Source organism: Sceloporus undulatus, chromosome 1 (assembly GCF_019175285.1).
Source record: "Sceloporus undulatus isolate JIND9_A2432 ecotype Alabama chromosome 1, SceUnd_v1.1, whole genome shotgun sequence".
NCBI classification, from domain to species: domain Eukaryota; kingdom Metazoa; phylum Chordata; class Lepidosauria; order Squamata; family Phrynosomatidae; genus Sceloporus; species Sceloporus undulatus.
In genome coordinates, this window is record NC_056522.1 from 369902922 (window position 1) to 369917568 (window position 14647).

The window sequence follows — 14647 nt, forward strand, 5'->3', positions numbered from 1 at the left end:
CCAGGAAAAGAGATCCCACCTCAACATTAGGAGGAACTTCCAGACAAGTAAGGGCTATTCAACAGTGGAACAAACTCCCACGAAGTGTAGTGGAGTCTCCTTCCTTAGAGATCTTTAAACAGAGGCTGGATGGACATCTGTCGGGAATGCTTTGATTTAGATTTCCTGCATGGCAGGGGGTTGGACTGGATGGTCCTTGCGGTCTCTTCCAACTCTATGATTCTATGACTTCCAATGTTCTGTCTCTTCCCTCCCCACCACCATTTTTAGTTGTCCCTTTCAAGGACCATGGAATGGGGAGGACCTAATGTGCTTAATAAAGATAATAAAAACATTTACAGTATGGGAAACAGTAGAATTGGAGTGCTACTTTTACTAAGGCAAGTCAAAGTGCTGCACGTATCTGAAAGGAAGAGCAGGCCAGGTAGTGGCTGACAAGTGATTTTGCAACCAAAATGGCAAATTTTTGAGAAGACAACTTGGGCTGCATCTGCACTACAGAAACAATGCAGTTTGACACCACTTTAACTATCATGACTCGATGCTGTGGAACTCTGGGTTTTCTTCTCTGTTGTGGAACCAGAGCTCTTTGATAAAGAAGGCTATATAGCTCAAAAAACTAAAAATCCTAGAATTCAATAGCATTGAGTCGTGGAAGTTAAAGTGGTGTCAAACTATCGTTCCAATGCAGATGCAGCCTAGGGCTTGGAACACCAGCTATGAATGAACTAGCTAACTCTCTCATGTATAAAGAGATTTCATTGAATATGAAAGTCTGCATCGCTCCTGCCATGGTACTTCTAATTTCTATGTATGTTTGAAAGCTGACAGTGAAGAAATCTGACAGGAAGAGAATCATCTCATTTGGACTATGGTACTCGAGCGGGGAAAAGGTCCACAGATGCTATGGATCACCAAAAAGATAAATGAATGGATCTGGGAGGAAACTGAGCCTTAACTCTCTGTAGGATCACTTAAACTGAGACTATTGCACTATGGACTATTATAGGATGACTCATTTCAATGGAAAATATAATAATGCCAGATAAAAATGAAGACAGTATGAAAAGAGGAAGTCCAAAATACAGATGGATTGGCTAATAAAAGAAGCCACAGCCTTGAATTTGCAAGATCTCAGCAAGGTTCTTAATAACATGATGTCTCAGAGGTCTTTCATTACTAAGGTCACCATAGAATGAAGCTTATGATGACCATATTGGTGACACAAATTACAATAGTACACCAATGATCAACTAGCAACAAGAATGGAAAAATATCCTGTTTCTCTTATAAGCTTTTTGAGTCTGAAGCAATTACAAATGTACCAATTTTGGTTCCCAACCTTCCCCATCTGCAATCTGGATATAAATGGGAATAGTATTTTCAAGTACCTGGCTACCCATTTTAACAACAAACTAGAAAAAGCTCTTTTAAACAAGCAGGAAAAGCTTATGGTGCCAAATTTCAGCAGCAAACCACAAAAAACCCTTAAAAGCCGGAAATGTTTGTTTTAAGGTTTCCTGATTTGAAGCCAACGTCAAGTGGGAAACCGCAAAAGCTCCTCTACTTTTCCTACTTGTACAAAATTCAGCCGTGGTAACAACTGAGGTGGCAGCCTGTGGAAGGTCCTGGACACAAATCAATCACCAAACTTGCCAAAGCTGCTCACACTAAAAATCATAGTGATGGAAGATACCCCCAAGGGCCATCCAGACCATTCCCCTGCCATGCAGAAATACACAATCAAAGCACTCCAGACAGATGGCCATCCAGCCTCTGTTTAAAAACCTCCAAAGGAGGCAACTTCACTGCTCACATGCTTCATTATTGATACGTGGTATAAATAATAAAACTACTATATATACTCATGTATAATTGCATACTCTAGTATTTTAGTCAAAAAATTGACCCAAGAAATCTCAGTCGACTTATCCACAGGTCAATGTAAGTACTGTACTTTAACTCATATATATATACAATATATGAGAACCATCCCCTGGTGAAAAGGAAGAGTGTAATTTGTCCTAGAAGCATTGACCCCCTTCTACTCTCTCATTCATTCATTATTTAGTATGAGTACAAATAGTTATTCCTGCTGGAATTTTCTAAGTCCTTTGGCATTGTTTTCTTTTGCTTAATAGATCCTTTATTACATGTCCCTAAATCTTACCCTCGATTTATCCATGGGTCATATCAAAATCCATCATTTTTGCCCCCAAACCTACCGTCAACGTATACATGAGGTCGACTTATAGTCAAGTATATACAGTATGCCATCCTATAAGGAGGCAAGAGTGGGAATACCAAGCAAGAGTCCTCCACATATTACTGGACTGCATCCCCCATGTAACCTAGCAAGCACAGCTAGTGGTGAGGCATCACAGGAGTTGTAGCTCAAAAACAAGCAGAGTTTCAACTCAAGTTGTAAAGGCAACTGAGGTAATATACATCAGCGATGTTCAAACTTTTTATCTCTATGGATACTTTCTATTTCATTGTACTGGAACACCACAGAGAGCTCACCAGAAGATCATCATGTGCTGTAGAGAAGGAACGCACTGTAGGCAGTTCACAAGAGATGTCAACCAGGCCATCTCATTTGAGAACATTCTGTCTCCTGTTATCTGAAGGAGCAAAATGGATCAGGAAGGGGAAATTTAACTGCTTTGCAAATTTAAGGATTTAAAAAAAAACTTTAGTACTATACACTGTTCAGCTATTTTGTTTTAGCTTATATTGCAAATCTACCATATATACTCGACTGTAAATTGATCTCCTGTATAAGTTGAGGGCAAGTTTTGGGGCCAAAGTTATGGATTTTGGTATGACCTGTGGGTAAGTCGAGGGTACAACTTTGAGGCTCCTAAGGTCCATTCCCAGGTAGGGAGAGAAAGTGGGGAGGAAGGTGTGTGTGTGTTTGTGACTGGATCAGCTGTTGCTCCTAAAGAAATAAAAACTGCCCTGCACTCTCTCTCTCTTCCCAGCAGCCCATTTTCAGGCAGGGAGGGAAAGTGGGGAGGTAGGGATATGTGTGTGTGTCGGTCACTGAATGAGCTGCCATAATCAACATTACCATATTAACCCATATATAAGTCAACCCAGGATTTTGGGGTCAATTTTTGGACATAAATTTCTCAACTTATAGCTGAGTATACACAGTATATTGTATAATAAGTATATATTATATTTATATAATAAGGAACACAGTGGCTGAAGGGATGAGGTGGCATAGCGGTTAAAATGCTGACTCTGACTAATGCAAGATAGGCAGGCCGGCAGTTCAAGGCCCAAGTGCGTGTGATGGAGTGAGCTCCCATCACTAGTCCCAGCTTCTGCCAAGCTAGCAGTTCGAAAGCATGTAAAAGTGCAGGTGGGAAGGCGACAGCATTCTGTGCAGCCATGCTGGCCACATGATCACGGAGTCATCTCTGACAACGCTGGCTCTTTGGCTTAGTAATGGAAATGACTAACACCCCCTACAGTAAGACACAACTAAACCTTGTCAAAGGGGGATACCTTTACCTTTATATATTATATTATATTATATTATATTAGGGTACATACTGGGGAAAAGGTGGGATATAAATCAAATACAGTTGGCCCTCTGTATCTACGGATTCTTTATCCATGGATTCAAGAATCCATGGCTTGAAAATATTTTTAAAATGTATAAATTCCAAAAAGCAAGGCTTGATTTTGCCATTTTATATAAGGGACACCATTTTACTATCCCACTGTATTCAATGGGACTTGAACATCCATAGATTTTGGTATCCATTTCAGGTCCTGGAACAAAACCACGGTGGATACCAAGGACCCACGATAAATGAAAAAATAAATTTGTTTCCTTTCTTTATTGCACATGTCAGCAAGAAAGTATAAGACTATGCCTCAGTTGAGAGGGGAATCAAACTCTCCAGATTTAACAAAGATCCATCCTCTACCAAAATAATGAATCACAGAACACCCCCCCCCAATACACTAGTCTCACCATAGAATCACACCTTGAAAATACAAACCTTTCAGAATATAATATCCCATACCAAATGGGAGATGCTTCAAAAACCAAGCAAGCTACACCAAAGCATCAGCTTCATCCTTGGGCCTTAAATTAAGAGTCCTATGCATAATACAAATATGGGTTTGTATGTGTGCCTTCAATTCACCTGTCAACTTATGGCAACCACACGAATTTCACAGGGTTTCTTAGGCAACGACCACTCAGAGGTGGTTTTGGCAGTACCTTCTTCTAAAATATAGTTTACAGCACCAAAGTGGCACAGTGGTTTGAGTGTTGGACTACAGCTCTGGAGACAAGAGTTCGATTCCCATCTTGACCATGAAACCCACTGGGTAGCCTTGGGCAAGTGACATGGTCTCAGCCTCAAAGGAAGGCAATGGCAAAGCTCCTCTGAACAAATCTTGCCAAGAAAACTCCTTCACCTTAAGTCAAAAACTGAGGGCACACAACACACACACCTGGTATTTACTGGTACTAACCAGGTCTCTGCTTATCTTCCAAGATTAGACAGGATCTGGTGACTTTTTAGGGCCTCTAGACAGACATATCACCCCTAAATGTCAGTTGTCTATTTGGCGTTAACAGAAGACAGTGAGTGTAGCCAGAGGGGGTCAATATTGTCAGCTTGTAAATCAAAACCTTTCATGAGGTCTCATTCACACAGGGCTACTGTCTAGCTCATTTCAGCACATCCTTGTGTTCATTGAAAAGTAGACAGAGTAAAAGCAAGATAAGGCAGCAGAGAAAAGGAGGGGAGGATGGTTAGGGAAAGTGAAACATTTCACATGAAGCAAAGCGTACAGACTTTAAATAGGAGGAAGAGAGGCAGAGGGGGAAAATGAATGTGGCTACAACTTTAAGCCTACAGACTTTGTGATCCATAGCCAGAGAACTGAGTCACAGGAAGCTGTCAAGTGAGCGCCTTGGAGATTGAGTCAGGAGTGTGGAAGAAATTGGAAAGTGTGGTTTTACTCAAAACCAAAATTGGAAGCTTTCAATCTCTCCAACATCACCACTACCACATGGAAAGAGGGAAACGGGAGAAAAAAAATATGCAAAATAGAACAATTCCTGCTATGGTGCTCTCCCACTCTCTCTTACCGTGCTCTCTCTCTCTCTCTCTCTCTCTCTCTCTCTCTCTCTCTCTCACTCACACACACACACACACACACACACAGCAATGTCTCTGAACTGGCTTATTAAAAACAGAGCTTGAAATGTCACTTTTTAGAAAGGCCATCAGTTACAGTTATAATCCCAAGGTCGGGTGTGAGGTTGTAAATTCAATACCATCCTAGGGACTGAGGATTTTGGCACCCAAAACTGAAATCCAGGTACAGTCCCCAGTAATGGTGTTAAGTGCTATACATTAGTAACAACCACAGCTGCCCACAGCTTCTCATTCAAGCACACAACGAACATATTCTCATATGTTCATACACCATTGAATTAGTGAAATGCAGAATTTGCTGCGAGAATGGGTCATTCTTCAATAGCTTCAGCCCTGGACTGACTAAATGATCCATTGGGAGAAGAATTACCCACCACAGTGGTTCTTAACCTTTTCTATAAGGGGGAACCACCTTAAAATATTTTGTTGCCGCAACCCCTCTCCAGACTTGACTCAAGATTTGAAACCCAAAATCATCATCATCATAACACTGAACCACAAGCAATTACACCATCTTTTAAACCTTCCTTCAGAGGTACCTGTGAGAGAGGAATGGTTTTTCTCCAGCTTCTTCCAGGCACGCGAAGGCTTTCTTGGCCAACATTTATAGTTTTTTGTGGGATTTTTGGGCTATGAGGCCGTGTTCTAGAAGAGTTTATTCCTGATGTTCCTGATGTTTTTCATCTGTGGCTGGCATCTTCAGAAAAGATGCCAGAGATTCTCTGAAGATGCCAGCCACAGCTGCTGATGAAACGTCAGGAATAAACTCTTCTAGAACACAGCCTCATAGCCCACAAAACCCACAAAAAACTATTCCTCTAGGCAATTTGCAGCTGGAGTGGACTGAATGGCAATTCACAGGCCCACCCACCCAAACTTTGCCTTGACTCCTATCACACAGGTGCAGAAGTGGGCTGAGTAGTCTTCAAGCCTTTGTGGAACCCCTGCGAGGATACTAAGGCCTCATGAGGGTCCATGGACCACAGATTAAGAACCACTAACCCGCCCTATAGGAGTCTGCCCAATGCATCTCTGGATGAACTGGAAACAAACTGGTGACTCACATAGATACATAGAAGGCAGGTGCTTTGCATTCATTGCAGCCTCCAATGAGTCTAATTAAATTTATTTCCCATGACACATTCAACTGCAAGCACACTAGTGCTGCTCTAGACAGTTGTTAGGGAATTATTGCCCTAGGGAACCTTACCACCCTCCTCATCAATCGGTAAGCCATGCACAACTAATGTTACAATAATGAATCGCTTCCTTTCTTTATGTATACCTCACTGTAGCAATACATTCCTGAAACTACATGAAGCACCATCACCACCATTTTCAATTTTCAATTGATCCGGTTCATGTTTCACAAGTGCTGAACCTCGCTGGCAGGTGTCACTACCATAACTTCCTGATTTCTTTTCACTTCTCATACATTTTTATCTCTCTTTCCTATTTTCTCCCACATCCAAGACCAGTTCTTTGGATCTCACTGGTGCAGCTCAGGAGTTCATGTTTGCCATGACTAACATGGGCCTATCCCAGATAGTCTCTGGGCCGACACACTGTGCAGTTCATATCCTCGATGCGGTCTTTTGTACAGATCAGGAATATCCATGGGCAGAAATGATTTCCACCTCCGCTCTGTCATGGATGGATCATTTCCTGATCAAGGTTGGACTGAAGGTGACTATCCCCAATCTCCTCGGCGGTGGTGGACCTATTAGAATGGTCCGCCCTCGAAGGCTGATGGAACCCAAAAAGTCAGAAGAAGCCCTAGAGGGTTTAATGGATGGCAACATTGGCAACTCTGTCGAAACCTTGACTACCTGGAATAAAGATCTTTCCAAGGCTATCGACAGAATCGCTCCCAAGTGTCCTTTCCAGCCTGCTTTGAATTGAAATCCCTGGTATACTGAAGATCTTAGAAGGATGAAGCAGGCTGGACAATGACTAGAGTGCCACTGGAGGAAGACTCGACGTTTATCTGACAAGACACGTCATATGACTTTTCTTAAAACCTATCGAATGGCAATAGCTGCAGTGAAGAAGTCCTTCTATTCTGCATCTATTGCGTCTGCGAGGTCCCGTCCAGCAGAGCTTTTCAAGGTGGTTAAGAAGTTGACTCAAACTCCTTCCACTTTGAATCCTCTTTTTCAACCAACGAGAGCCTGCTGTGACACCTTTAACTACCACTTTGCAGATAAAATCTCTCAGATAAGAGCTGACTTAGACGCCAGCATTAGTACAGAATCAACAAGAGAGGTGTCTGATGACTCTGTTAATGAGGTTATCTTGGATCAATTTCAGTCTATGAGTACTGATGATGTAGACAAGCTGCTTGGTAAGGTAAAAAAGACCACCTGCCCTCTCGATCCCTGTCCATCTTGACTGGACATCCAGGGAGGTGAGGCAACTTTGAAGTTGCTACAATCTATCATCAATGCCTTCCTCAGGGAAGGTTGTTTTTCATCAAGTTTGAAATTAGCAGAGGTGAAACCAATTCTAATGAAACCTTCCCTTGATCCTTTGGACAAAGACAATTATCGGCCAGTATCTCTTCTTCCCTTTTTGGGTAAGGTGTTCGAGAGGGCGGTTGCAAACCAGCTCCAAGCAGTCTTGGATGACACTGATTTTCTTGATCCATTTCAAACTGGCTTCAGGTCGGGATATGGAGTGGAGACTGCCTGGTCGCCTTGGTCGATGATCTCCGTCTGTGCATTGACAGGGGAAGTGTGGCCCTGTTGGTGCTTTTGGACATCTCAGCGGCCTTCAATACCATAGACCATGGTATCCTTCTGGAACACCTGAGAGAGTTGGGAATCGCTGGCTCTGCTTTTGCAGTGGCTACGTTCCTACCTCTTGGGCTGATTCCAAATGGTGATGCTGGGGGACAGCTGCTCCTCTATGAGAAAACTGACATCTGGCGTCCCTCAGGCCATTCTGTCCCCCATGCTGTTTAACATTTACATGAAGCCGCTGGGTGAGATCATCCGGAGACATGGGTTAGGGTGTTATCAGTACGCTGATGACACTCAAATTTATTTCTCTATCTCTCAGACTGTTTCAGTGACCAAGGAGAACATCTCCCCCCTGAATGACTGCCTGAAGTTGGTAATGGATTGAATGAAGTAAAATAGACATAAGCTGAATCCAAATAAAATTGAGGTACTCGTGATAGGTAACCCCAATCCAGGTATGGAGATAAGTTCACCAGTTCTAGATGGGGTTACACTTCCCCTGAAAGACTGCGTCCGCAGCTTGGGGATACTCCTGGATTCGTCACTTCAGCTGTCTTCTCAGATTGATGTGACAGCCGGGAGTGCCTGTTATCAGCTTTGGCTGATACGCCAGTTGCACCCCTACCTGGAGCAGCGGGACCTAGAAACGGTCGTAAATGCTCTAGTAACCTCTCGTCTTGATTTCTGCAATGTGCTCTACATGGGGCAACTTTTGTGCCACGTCTGGAAGCTCCAATTGATACAAAACATGGCAGCCAGACTGGTCGCTGGAAAATCCAAGTTCGACCATATGACACCTACTTTATTAGCTTCCGGGCACAGTACAAGGTGTTGGTTATCACCTATAAAGCCCTACATGGCCTGGGTCCAATATACTTGAAGGAACACCTCCTCCCATACAATCCTTCCCGTACACTCCAATCCTCCGGGAAAAACCTCTTACAATTTAGAAAGACCAGACTGGCAGTGACCTCCTGGAGGTCCTTCTCTGCCACCACTCCAAAAACTTGGAATGACCTGCCAGAAGAGATTCGCCAGTTATACTTGCTTGCGGCTTTCAAAAAGGCAACAAAAAGCTTTCTCTTCCAGCAGACATTCCCCGATTGATAACGTCCAGAACCTATTGAATCTCCCTCCTTTTATTATTTTTCTTATTTGTGGTTTGTTTATTAATTTTGACATATTGTTATGTATTTTTTAACCATGTTTTATTATTTAATTTCATATTTGGGAGGGAGGGTTGGGTCAGAGTCTGGTGGGGCTTGTTGTTTTTATTGTTGTATATTGTAAAAATTTGCTGTTACCCGCCTTGATCCCCAAAATGGAAGAGGCGGGATATAAATAAATATTTATTATTATTATTATTATTATTATTATTAATCCTAATTCTCACCACTGAACAATGCAGCACATTGTCATAGTATTTGCCTAAGATTACACTGTCAACAAAGGGTCTGTGGACTGCTTTATCAGCACTATACATGTCAGCTCCCTACATACCATTGGCAAATAGGTGTTCCCAGGTACATGAATTTCATGCCAACATGTAAATTACCTTCAAATCAACTTCAATTCATGGTGACCCTATGAATAAGACAACTCCAAGACCTCCCATCTTCAACTGTTCTCCTTGGGCGCTGCAAGCTAAGGGCCATGGCCTCATTGAATGTATCCACCTAGTATATATCCATCTAGTGTGCATCTAGTAGGGAGCCAGCATGGCATAGTGATTTGAGTGTTGGATTACAACTCTGGATACCAGGGTTTGATTTCCAGCTCAGCCATGGACAAGTCACGTGCTCTCAGCCTCAGAGGAGGGCAACAACAAACCTCCTCTGAACAACCATAATCTTGCCAAGAAAACCTCATGATGCTGTAAGTCAGAAATGACTTGAAGACACAAAACAACAACAGTATACAGCCTTTCTCTCTTTCTGCTATCTTCCACCCTTCCTAGCATCATTGTCTTTTCCAATGAGATGTGCCTTCTCATGGCCAAAGTACAAAAGCCTCAATTTAGTCATCTTGGCTTCCAGGGAGAGCTTAGTACTGATCCGCTCTGGTACCCATTTGTTTGACTTTCTGGCTGTCCACAGTATCCTCAGCACTTTTCTTCAGCACCATATCTCAAATGAATTGATTTTCTTCCTATCTGTTTTCTTCACTGTCCAGCTCTTGCATCTGTACATGGTGATGGGGAATACAATGGCTTGGACCAATTCTTACTTTAGTTGTTTCTATTGTTGTGCACCTTCAAGTCATTTCTGACTTATGGCAACCCTAAGGCGACCCTGTTATGGAGTTTCCTTGGCAAGATTTGTTCAGAGGAGGTTTGCCATTGCTTTAGTGTTCAGTTTTATATCTTTCAGATTTTGTCTAGTTCTTTCATAGTTGCTCTTCCAGTCTTAGCCTTCTTCTGATTTCTTGACTGCAATCGCTGTTCTGGTTAATGATGGGTCCAAGGTATGGGAAAGTTTTGACACTATTACTATTTTTCATAAACAAATGCCTTTAAATAAATCAATAAAATTAGGATCATTATTTTACCATTGCAGGTGCGAGCCACCTTGGGTCCCTCCAGTGAGAAAGGTGTGATATAAATAAAATAAATTGATGCTGGCATTGCCAACTACCCAGTCTGACCTCCTACTGAGGCTTTAAAAACACACATTAAATCACAGAGCTGGAAGACCACATGGGCCATCCATTCCAATCAAATACACAATCAAAATACCCCCAACCAATGATCATACAGCCTCTGATTTAAAACCTCCAAAAAAAAAAAAGGAGACTCCACTGGTATTGTATGGTCCCAGTCAAACAACTCTTACTATCAGGAAGTTTATCTTCATGTTGAGGTGGAACCTATTTTCCTGTCGTTTGAAGCAATTGCTTCATGCCCTATTCTCTAGAGCAGCAGAAACAAACTTGCTTCATCCTCAATATGACATCCTTCCAAATATTTAAAGAGGGCTATCATATCGGGAGAGTATAGTTTCCATACCTTTCACCATTGGGGGGGAGCAAAATTTCACAGCAATAGAAATAAATGAGGAGGCCAACTAATCCTCAGACTGAGCCTGGCCTGCTCCTGTGTCTTTAAACAGCAGCCTAGTTTGCATAGGCCAGCAGCTGAAGCTTTTAATTACAGGGAGGAAAAACCCTGTCTGCTGCTGATCCCAGGCTCCTGTTAAAGACACAGTTACCAAACTCAATAAAAGAACTGGCAATCTTGTTTTCTCATGTGCCTTCAACTACAACCCCATGTGAATGATTTCAACAAAAGAAGCTTTTTCCAGGGTTTTATTTCCATGCCAGGAAGAAGCTGCACCTGCTCAACTTCTGCAGGTCAGACACACAGTTGGGCATTTTAAAAGTTGGCAGTTCTGTTTCGATGATAGAAGAAAATGACAGTCCTAATTGTATGTACATGTAGTGCAACTTTAATTATGCTACAGAGTATGCCTGTAAGCATTTAGGAATCATCTCATAAGAAAGGGACTAATTCATCTTCATTGTATTTAATGCTGTTCAAACAAGCCTATTTTCCTGAGTTTTCCTCTCCAATTTGGTTCAAGCCCAGACAAGAAATCCAGCTCATAAGGCACTGTTTTCCAAAACTTGCATGAGATTCTAACGCACTTCCATTTTATCTTACTTAAATTAAGAACTCATCAGTCCATCTGTACCACAAGATGTTTCAAAACTTAGCAACAAATCCCAAGGGTAAGAAAAACACTAAGTCAGAGTTGACTGGGAAGGCTGGAAAGCAAGGAGGGGGACAAGTGAGTGAAACATTAACAAACTTGGTTAGCTTCGGTTTTGAAACACAAGGACGCCTGCCAACAGCTAATGACAGAAAGTATTTTAAGATCATTAAGTCACCCAGTAACACTGTTTGCTTCTTCAATTGTTGCATTGTGGCTGCATTTGAAAACTCTTTCAGAGGTCATGTTCAGATGCAACGTTCACTGTCTCCAAACCACATTTTGAAAATGAGAAATTGTGTTGTATGTTTTGGGGTGTCTGCCTCCTTGTTCCGTCCCTTTCACCTTTTCACATCTAAGTCCCTCTCCACTTTTGAAGGTTGGCTTAAAACAATACAGACATAACTCAGTTAACAAGGCCTCTGACATAGGGTGTATCCACACAACAGAACTAAAGTAGTTTGGCACCATTTAAACTGCCATTAGTTTATCCTACAGAATCCTGGAATTTGTAGTTTGGTGAAGCACCAGACCTCTGTCAGACCAGACTGAATACATCAACAAAGTACAAATTCCAGGATTGCACAGGGTGGAGCCAGGACAGTTAAAGTGGTGCCAAACTGCTTTATTTCTTCAGTGTGGTTACATCCAAAGATGCTCCTTTTTACAAAGTCTTTTTACATCTGCCCAGCTCCTCTTTTTCCTTCTCGTCCTCTGGCTGGCTGGAAGTTTTATTTAGCAGCACTTGCATTGGGAGGATGTACACAAACCAGATTTGCAGAATCAGACTGCAGGTCTGCAGCAAAAAATGCAACAAATCGTGAGTTAGGAAATGCCATAATTACAAAAAATCAACATGCATTTCTAAGAAACAAGTCATGTCAGAGTAATCTGATCTCCTTTTTTGATAAAATGACCAGCTTGGTAGATGAAGGGAATGCTGTATATAGCATATCTTGAATTCAGTAAGCCTTTGACAATGTCTCCCATCACACTCTTGCAAACAAGCTAGTAAAATGTGGGCTAGACAATGCAACTGTTATTTCTAATTGGATGGTTGACCGGCCGAACCCAATAGGTGCTCAGCAATGGCTTCTCTTCATCTAGGACATCTGAGAAAAATGGAGGACCTTAAATGTCCTACATTTTGGGCTAAATTTTAGCCTACAATTGTCCTGCATTTTGGCCTAAATGTTGTCCCAGTTTATAGTAGAGACTTATGGCAACTCTAGATGGGGGACACCTGGATTAACATGTGAAAGGGATCTAGAAGTCCTAGTAGACCACATGTTGAACATAAGTCAACAGTGTGATGCAAAAGCTAAAAAGGTTAATGTGATTCTAGGCTGCATCAATAGAAGCATAGCGTCTAGATCAAGGGAAGTAGCAGTGCCACTGTATTCTGCTTTGGTCAGGCCTCCCCTGGAATACTGTGTCCCAGTCTAGGCACCACAACTCAAAAAGGATGTTGACAAGCTGGATAGTGGCCTTCCATGTTGGAAAAAGATAAAACGCCTTGGCAAGGAACTTGAGGATAGGCCAATCCAGTACCCTTCACAAATGGAGTGAAAGCTGGATTATTAGGTCCATGGTGGAAGTCTGCAACCCTCACCTAAGAGGGAGAGTAAGCTAAAGCCATCTTTTGTGGAGTTGTTGTCTTCTGTGCTCCCATTTCCACTAATAAAACTAAAGTAGGGAATTTTTTTATCTGTAGGTTGGCCATTTAAATCCAAACTACTGATTGACTTCTTCACTGTCCAGCTTTCAGAACCATACATAGAAATCTGAAATATTATGGCCTGGATGATTCTGACTTTGGTATTTAATGATATATCTTTACATTTGATCTTATTTAGTTTCTTCACAGCTATTCTTACAAGAAGGAGTTAGATAAGATCCTCAAGTGTAAAGACCTATCATTAAATACCAAAATCAGAATCATCCAGGCCATAATATTTCAGATTTCTATGCACAGCTCTGAAAAGCTGGACAGTGAAGAAAGCTGGCAGGAAGAAAATAAAGTCAACTGAAATGTGGTTCTGGAGGAGAGTTCTCCAGATACCACAGACTGCATAAAAGACAAATGAAGGAGCCATAGAGACAATCAGAACTCTCAGTAGAAGTGAGGACTAACCTAAGGCTATCATACTTTGGACATAACATGAGATAATACTGAAAAAGTCAATAATGCTTGATGTGAAGGCAGTTGGAAAATAGAGAGACCTTGTTTCAGGCTGATAGGTTCAATCAAGGAAGCCACAGTCCTGAGTTTGCAAGACCTGACCATAGCAGCTGATGACTGGGATGTTACAAGTCTCTCACTGATATCACTACAAGTCAATTTGACAACAAGTAATACCAGAGAGGCTGAAGTCAGCAATGGGTGAAGCTAGAAGTGAAGCTTCTTCCTTTCAACCTACCTATCTTCCTCCTTTCCAGTTACAAGGGGAGGGGGATGAGGGCACTGAGCCCCCCCCCCAAATAAGAATTCTGCCCCTGCCTGAAATTTTCCTTCTGACTCCAAATTTCTAGCATTACAAACAGCGACACATTGAAAATTTGCCTTTGAACTCTTCCTTTTGGCGTGTTCACATTTCCTTTATAACTTTCTTTGGATGTCTAAACACTATTTCTAAATACTCAACTGTTTTAACTTAATGATGTGGCAGAAATGTGGAGACTGAAGGAAAAATTCATGGGGGGTGGGGCAGAATGTTTACTTGGCAGGGGCACTGCTCTTATTTTACTACTTCTATAGCTACACCAGGAGCCAGCGTGACACAGCGGTCTGAGCACTGCACTGCAATTCAGGAGATCAGGGTTCAATATCGCATTCAGGTTCATGGAAACCTACTGGGCAAGTCACAAACTCTCAGTCTCAGAAAATCCCATGATAGGTTCACATTAAGGTTGCCATAAGTCAGAAAGGACTTGAAGGCACACAACAATAATACATACATTTTAGCTCCTTGAACACTGTATTGCTAGAGGGAGAATAGGTAGCTCT